Genomic DNA, 8,626 nt, shown 5'->3' with positions numbered 1-8,626 from the left:
TGATGGTTAGGCGAATTTGGAGGAGATTAATGGCGATGAGACAAGTAGAGGCTGGCGGCATTTTTCGTACACAAACATGGACCGCTTTTAAAAAGAACAATACAATTCTGCATGTGCTGTTCTATATGGAGTATATCGTATAACAAATATTATTCCTTTGCAGAGTTATACATTTTATGTCCATCCAAATCAATTTTCTTTCTTTTGGTTTCAAAAATAGTTCCCTCGTAGTGATCATCGGACGGGGGTATGTGTACCACGAAATTTCCCCATGTTCCAATAACGAATCGTACATATTTTTCTTTTTCTTAGCCCAAAACGCTTCTTGCATAACAACCATGGGAGTACTACAGCATGGTATACACCACGGCTGATCTTGCATATGGGCCTAAATCCGGCACTGGCTTTTGTATTGTAACAAAAGAAAAATATACATATTTTACCTTCTTTATATCCTATCTATAAGGATTAATTCTTTTGAATTATCTAAAAACTGATATTTGATAAGGTGACCAATGAGAAGCTGTGATGACGTAGTTGATTCATAACACTGCCCTGCATAGTTTTTGAGGTTTGTGTATTATTAAGCTTTTCTGGGTATATTTTGCATGCTGATCTCAAAAATGTTATCCATTTTGCTCAATCAGGTCAGAATTTTGTGCTATAGCATTTTAAGCGGAGATTCAGGTAAAATATTGGCATTTTTCGCTCAAAATGGGGTCCTCATATTCGTTCATTAAAAAAATCATCCGAGACATTGGCAAGCCTCACAGAAAAGATTTCGGTCAGTTTTAATGCCCTTACGATGCATTTAAATACACCACGTGCTCGCCGGCCATTTAAATGTCCGCCGTGACGCAAAGGAAAAGAGTATATGCCCGTGTTTTTTTACATATATTTTTTCACAATTAAATTTCTTTTTCATCTGGTGGTACATGGCATGTTTCCTCTGTCTGTGGGATAGTCGAGCAGACAAGCAGCACTACATGCAACGTGACTGGCCTGCAAGAAGTGGACTTACTCCAGGTTCTCACAATGTTGTTGCCCATGCTCTGGTGAATCCGCAGAACATTCTGCTTCCGCCACTGCACATCAAGCTCGGTCTGTTCAAAAACTTTGTAAAGGCACTGGACAAAAAATGCCAGGCTTTCAATTTTCTGAAAGAAAAATTTCCAAAAGTCAGTGAGGCAAAGCTGAATGCAGGAATTTTTGATGGCCCTCAGATCAGAGAGCTTTTCAAAGATCCCAAGTTTGATTGCAGCATGGATGTAAATGAGAAGAAAGCCTGGCATGCCTTTAAGTCTATTGTCTCCAATTTTCTTGGCAACTACAGAAGTCCAGAGTATGAACGAGTTGTTGAGGACCTACTTCTGAGCTACAAAGTTCTTGGTGCACGCATGTCCATCAAGATGCACTTCCTCAGCTCCCACTTGGACTACTTTCCAGAGAACTGTGGTGATGTGAGTGAGGAACAAGGAGAACGCTTCCATCAAGATATCCGTGTAATGGAGGAGCGGTACCAGGGTCGCTGGGATATCAACATGCTCGCCGACTACTGTTGGTGTCTGAAATGGGACGCCCCAGACACCAACCACCAAAGAAATTCTCTGCGACAGCCATTTATGCATGTCTAACTGTAAAGGCATCTATGTAGTTGACATATTTTGGTCCTATGTGTTGTGGTTACATTTCTTATGATATATTTTGCATAAAAATTTTGACATCATATTTAAGAATTTCGATTTTTTCCTAATTCCCATAGCATAAAAATCTGACCTGATTGGGCAAAATGAATGGCATTTTTGGCATCAGCACGCAAAATACATAAAGAATCAGCTAAGAAACCCCGCACCTCATGAATTTCTTTTTCAAATGCAGCCCAGTGAATTAGTCAGATCTGAAACTCGATACCGAACCTGTTTCAAATAATAGTGCAATATATAGAACTAATTATATTTTGTTTTTATAATGCTCGATTTTATCTATATTTATTGTAGCTAGAATTATCAATAACTAATACTCTTTTGTTTCGGAAATATTAGTGATTAATATTATTCCTCTGTGCATTACAACACATCAAAGTCCAGCAAAAATTATTATGTACAGTTTCCTGTATGTAGTTAACAATAGGCATAATTAATATAAATACCACAAATCATTAAACAAATTAAGGTTCATTACTTAGATCAACGGCTTCGTTAACTGGCTCGAAGGTTTGCGACTCAGTTCGGTGGTACGGTAACACTTGTCAATTCAGGGTTCATGTCAGCTTTTTTTTCATTCATATTGTAAATTTACAGCTTAAAATTAAGCCGCTGTGTGAACCAGGGTTTGTCTGGGTTTGAAATTAGATAGATAGATAAATAGATAGATATTCAGTACCATTGTCTGAACGGTTTATATTAACATAAGAACATAAGAACATAAGAAAGTGGGATACTGCAGGAGGCCGACTGGCCCATACAGGGCAGATCCCTTTCACACCCATCCCAGCACTTCCATGTGCCTATCCAACTTCGTCTTGAAGCTCCCTAGCGTCCCCGATCCTACTATAGCACTCGGTAGCCTATTCCACATATCCACAACTCTATTACCAAACCAGTGCTTGCCTATATCCTTTCTGAATCGGAATTTATCTAATTTAAAGCCATTTGTTCTAGTTATTTCGTTATTACTGAGCTTCAGAACATCTTCCATTTTACCCTTGTTAATCCCACTTACCCACTTGTACACCTCTATCTGACTGTACAGTGTATAGACAATAACTGGCTGTTAGGACTTACAATTAGTGGAGTTGACATTATGTATAGAGGAAAAAATGCTCACCTAACCTGACCTAACCTAACTTGAGTTAACCCGATCTGAGCTATCCTGGCCTAACCTGACCTAAGTTAACCTAACCTAACCTAACCTGAGCTAACCTGGTCTAACCTAACATTGGTCTAACCAAACCTGAGCTAACCAAGCCTAACCTAACCTGGACTACACTTCAATGTTCAGTCCCTCAAACCTAACACGTGTAACCGGGAACCCCAGAATAGCCAACACACCTCTACCACTCCTTGGAAATCCCCAATGCGTCAGCCAGTGTCTGATATTTCCTTACTTTTTTACATAATGAAGCGACATTTGTCATAAAATTTCGTGAAAGACTAAAAGCTACATTAATTTTTGTTCACAATTTCTAATCTGGTCACCGTTCACCTGACGTTTACATAGCAACCTGACTCTCCCTCTTTAGTGTTAGTTTTAGCTGCCATAATAACTCATCTGTATTATCTTGTGATGTTCCTCCTGGTAATAGGGCCGCTGTGTGTTCACCTAAGACAAACAGACAAAAAGCAATTGTGGATCCTTGCCAAGATACTGTACCCCGACACGCTGACACACTTCTTACCAACATGATCACCTGACTTATACTTTGATTACCTTACACAATGGTTACCTGACATATACTTTGATTACTTTATACAATGGTTACCTGACTTATACTTTGATTACCTTATACAATGGTTACCTGACTTATACTTTGATTACCTTATACAATGGTTACCTGACATATACTTTGATTACCTTATACAATGGTTACCTGACTTATACTTTGATTACCTTATACAATGGTTACCTGACTTACACAATGGTTGCCTGACTATTATATAAGGTAATCAAAGTATAAGTCAGGTAACCATTGTATAAAGTAATCAAAGTATAAGTCAGGTAACCATTGTTTAAGTCAGGTAACCATTGTATAAGTCTGGTAACCATTGTGTAAATCAGGTAACCATTGTATAAGGTAATCAAAGTATAAGTTAGGTAACCATGACTATATGGTTGAAATATACTGGAACAAACACTCTGGGGTATTATTCCTAAATGTTTTATGAATTTTGTTATTATTAATTATTCTCTCACTGCTGTTATTGGCGGTTCTCGATATTGTCAATACTGCAGTTCTTTTATATTCTCAGTTCTTAATTTATCAATGTATGTTCTTATATCAGTATTGTTTTGGTTATTTTATTTTGTTTCTTAATATTCTCATAACTCTCTATATTTCAGTGTGTCATTACTTTATATAATATGTGACCCGTATGTGTCAGCTCCTTACATCTTTCTGTTTTTTACTTATTCATTTATATCACCATGACTGAGCCAAGTAAAGGGCACTCTTGGGGCACCTGAAACATACTGTAACTGTACATATATCTCAAGGAATTATTATATAACCTGTAATATCCTCTGGTGGTACATGGTGTAAGTAAAGACAAAAGAGAATGTTACCACGTTTATCACAATTTTGTTTGTTCTTTTATTCATATATAGTATATATAATGGTTGCCCCTCGTGTAACGAGGATGGTCGGCCCAAGGGCCACCTTGGCGTGAATTTGTTTATGGTGTAGAAGCTGTAGCCACCACAACAATCACACCCCAAGTTAACGAGTTGCATGACCCAGTGTCAATGAATAGTCCGAGAAGACCGGACAACTCGCCAACTGCACTGGCTAACCATTACCCTGGAATACGATCAGCAAATCGATTAACATCCTGGTCCCCAATTACTGCTGGGTAGACAAAGGCAAATGGCGTAAAAAAAACTTGCCCATAGTTTCACCCTGCCCGAGGGTCGAAGTCGGGTCCACTCATTTGCGAGGCGAGAATGCTGACCATTACACCACAGATGTAATATGGTTAATAATAATAATAATAATAATTAACGGCTTATTGAAAAAGTTCGGTAGCCCGAAGGCTGAAAATATACATTGGATAAAAATGGCTTATTACATATAAAGGCATGGGGTGGGTGGGTCGTTTAACAAAAGCTTTCATTACTGAAAGGAGAAGGAACATGAATTGAACATGAAAATTATTATAGTTTACAGTTGATGGCCCGGGCCTGGGCTGGTCATGGAGACACCGGGTGGTGTGGTGTTCACGTGGTGCAGTAACTCGTCCTCGGGTGTTGATATGAAGGACCTCACGTGGTCATGGGGACACTGGGTGGTGTGGTGTTCACGTGGTGCAGTAACTCGTCCTCGGGTGTTGATATAATAATAAATAATTAACGGTTTATTGAAAGAGCATAGCAGCCAGAAGGCTGACAATATACAGTTACATAATTGGGGAATGGGTTTCGATTTACAAATAATATACAAGTAACATAAGTGATACAAATAAGATATATATATATATATATATATATATATATATATATATATATATATATATATATATATATATATATATATATATATATATATATATATATATATATATATATATATATATATATATATATATATATATATATATAATACAAGATGGGGAAAAGCTCAAACTACAGGGCATTTCAACATAGCGACAGTGCAAGAAGTAGGATTTACTAGGAGTGAATACACTGGTTTATTACAAGCTATTGATAATTTTTACAATGGTTGGGACTGGTGAAGGACCTCACGTGGTCATTGGGACACCGGGTGGTGTGGGGTGGTGTCACAGTACCCCACCCTGCCGGGTGATGTTGTGTTATCTCTTAGTCAGGAATGAAGCCGACCCACTGTTGTTCCCAAGGTGGACTGATTAGCACCTCCTGGTCAGAAGATCATAAGAACATAAGAATGGAGGAAACTGCAGCGGGCCTATTGGCCCATACTGGGCAGTCCCGTTTACACCCAACCCCTGTTGCTCATATAAGCATCCAACCTATGTTTGAAGCTATTCAGCGTATTCGAGTTAATGATGATATTTGGTAACTTGTTCCATTCATTCACTACTCTGTTTCCAAACCATTGTTTACCTATTTCACGCCTAAATCTAAATTTGTCTAATTTAAAACCATTGTTACGAGTTCGCTCCTGGTTGGATAGTTTGAGTACCTTTGTAATGTCCTCTTTGTTTAGCCCTGCCTTCCACTTATACACCTCTATCAGGTCGCCCCTCGCTCTACGTCTATCGAGGGAGTGCAAATTAAGATGCTTTAACCTGTCTCTATACTCAAGGTTCCTAATGCCCGGGATTAGTCTTGTCATTCTCCTCTGAATTCTTTCCAAGGATTCTATATCCATTCTGTAATACGGTGACCAGAACTGAACTGCGTAATCCAGGTGTGGTCTCACAAGCTCAAGATACAGTTTTAGGATGACCTCGCTAGTCTTGTAACTAACACTCCTTTGTATGAACCCAAGTACTTTATTAGCCTTGTTAAGAGCAAAAACACATTGTTTACTTGGCTTAAGGTTCCTACTTATCATTACTCCTAAATCTCTCTCGCAGTCGGATTTCTCTATGGCATCGTTGTTCATCTGGTATCTGGTTTCCCTGTTTACATCTCCTATACTGAGTACTTTACATTTGTCCACGTTGAATTTCATTTGCCATTTTTCAGACCATTCGAAAATTTTTTTTAGATCTTCCTGTAGTTTTGTGGATTCCTCGTCAGATTTAATAACACGTCCTATTTTAGTGTCATCAGCAAATTTGCTTATGTTGCTGTCTATGCCGATATCTATGTCGTTTATGTATATAATTAATAATAATGGTCCAAGTACTGAGCCTTGGGGAACTCCACCTGTGACGTTGCTCCAATGGGACTTAGTGCCATTAATGCTCACTCTCTGTTTCCTGTCATGTAACCACGCCCTAATCCATTTAAGGATATTACCTTTGATGCCATGTGCTTCTACCTTTCTAATTAATAATAATAATTATAATAATAATAATTAACGGTTTATTGAAAGAGCTTGGCAGCCAGAAGGCTGAAAATATACAGTTGCATATTTGGGGAATGGGTTTCGAATTACAAATAATATACAAGTAACATAAGTGATACAAATAAGATATATAATAACTAGATGGGGAAAAGCTCAAACTACAGTTCATTTCAACATAGTGACAGTGCAAGGAGTAGTGTTAACTGGGAGTGAATACACTGGTTTATTACAAGTTATTGATAATTTTTACAATGGTTGGGACTGGGCTGTTCTTATAGCGATCAGTTCGTGCACGTATGGGCTGGATGCGGTTGTGGTGTCGAACAGCAATTCTCGGGCTAAGCATCTCAGGTGGTAGTAGGAGCCGGTGTCGAGGATGGTGTAGAAGCTAATTACCAAATTTGCAGATGAGGTCGTGGTGATGGTCAGTGAGAGTCGAAAGGGTCAGTGTGTTGAGCGCTTCTTGATATGTGGAGTAGGAAGGGGAGAGAATAATCTTGCATGCCCTCTTTTGCACTTTTTCTAGGTGTTTACGTTGTGTGGCATTTAGGGAGGAGGACCAGGTGGGGGAGGCATAGGTTAGCTTGGGAAGTATGAATGTTGTGTAAACACTGAGGAGCTCGGGTGCAGGAACTCCGAGGGACTTGAGTCGGCGGAGGAGGTGGAGACGGAAACCGGAGGATTTGACAACTTCACTGACGTGAGGTTTCCAATTTAGTTTGTTGTCTATGGTGACGCCGAGGAGCTTCGTGGAATCTACAGCCTGGAGTGTGTTCGGACCTAGAGTAATGGAAGGAGGTGGGACAATGTCGGAGGAGAGGTTGATGTGCATAACCATGGTCTTGGTATGGTTAATGGTAACATGGTTGTTGGTGGCCCAGTTTTGGAGACTGTTCAATAAATCCTGAAGGGCGGTATAGTTGGGAGCAGAATTGTTGACGCTGATCCCAATGGTGGAGTCTTTCGTGGGGGACTCTGTCGAAGGCTTTGCTAAAGTCGAGATATACCACATCATAATTGTGCCCCTCGTCCACCGATTCGAAAACTGATGAAAAGAATGTTAATAGATTAGTTAGACATGAACGTCCGCTTGTAAAGCCATGCTGGGAATCATTGATCAATCGGTGCTTCTCCAGGTGATTTCGAATAGAGTTTGAAATGATTGCTTCCAGTAATTTGCCTACTATTGATGTTAGGCTGATTGGGCGGTAGTTAGAGGATAGTGATCTATTCCCCTTCGTGAAAATAGGTATTACATTCGCTATCCTCCAGGATTCTGGTACTACACCTGTTTTTAAGGACATGTTAAACAACTTTGCTATGGGCATACTAAGCTCTTCTTTACATTCCTTTAATACTCTGGCAAATATCTCATTAGGATCCGGTGACTTATTAGGCTTTAGTTTGTCTATTTGCTTACTAACATCGTTACTCGTCACTAATATCTCGCTTAATTTGTTTTCTTCACTATCTCTGAATAGAGTCGGTCAGTTCCCAGGGGTGCTTATCTCACTGGTGGGTCACGGCTCTCACTGGTACCGTCTAGTGCTGAATTCACTGGCTTAAACACTGTTCATCACTGTTCAACACCGGTCCCACTTCTTTCCGAAACAGAATTGTCACTTTTGATTTGTTGATAACCCGGTGGTGAGGATGGGTCGAGGAGAGGGACTTGGGGAATGGGCCGAACGTTGGCCAAGGAGGGCAGCTGCTCAGCAGGAGCAGCGCCTGATAGGTCTTGACCCTACGGTAGTCAGGGATATGTAATAATAATAATAATAATAATAATAATAATAATGTGTGTGTGTGTGTGTGTGTGTACCGCGCTTCGTCCGGGTGCAGGAACGGGAGATACTGTATGACCACTCCCTATAGGTGACCCTCAACTCCCAACCAAACTTCAGCTCTCTCTTAAGA

Source organism: Homarus americanus, unplaced genomic scaffold (genome assembly GCF_018991925.1).
Source record: "Homarus americanus isolate GMGI-L3 unplaced genomic scaffold, GMGI_Hamer_2.0 scaffold29478, whole genome shotgun sequence".
NCBI lineage: Eukaryota > Metazoa > Arthropoda > Malacostraca > Decapoda > Nephropidae > Homarus > Homarus americanus.
The sequence above is the reverse complement of the archived record's forward strand: the minus strand, read 5'-3'. Positions refer to the sequence as shown.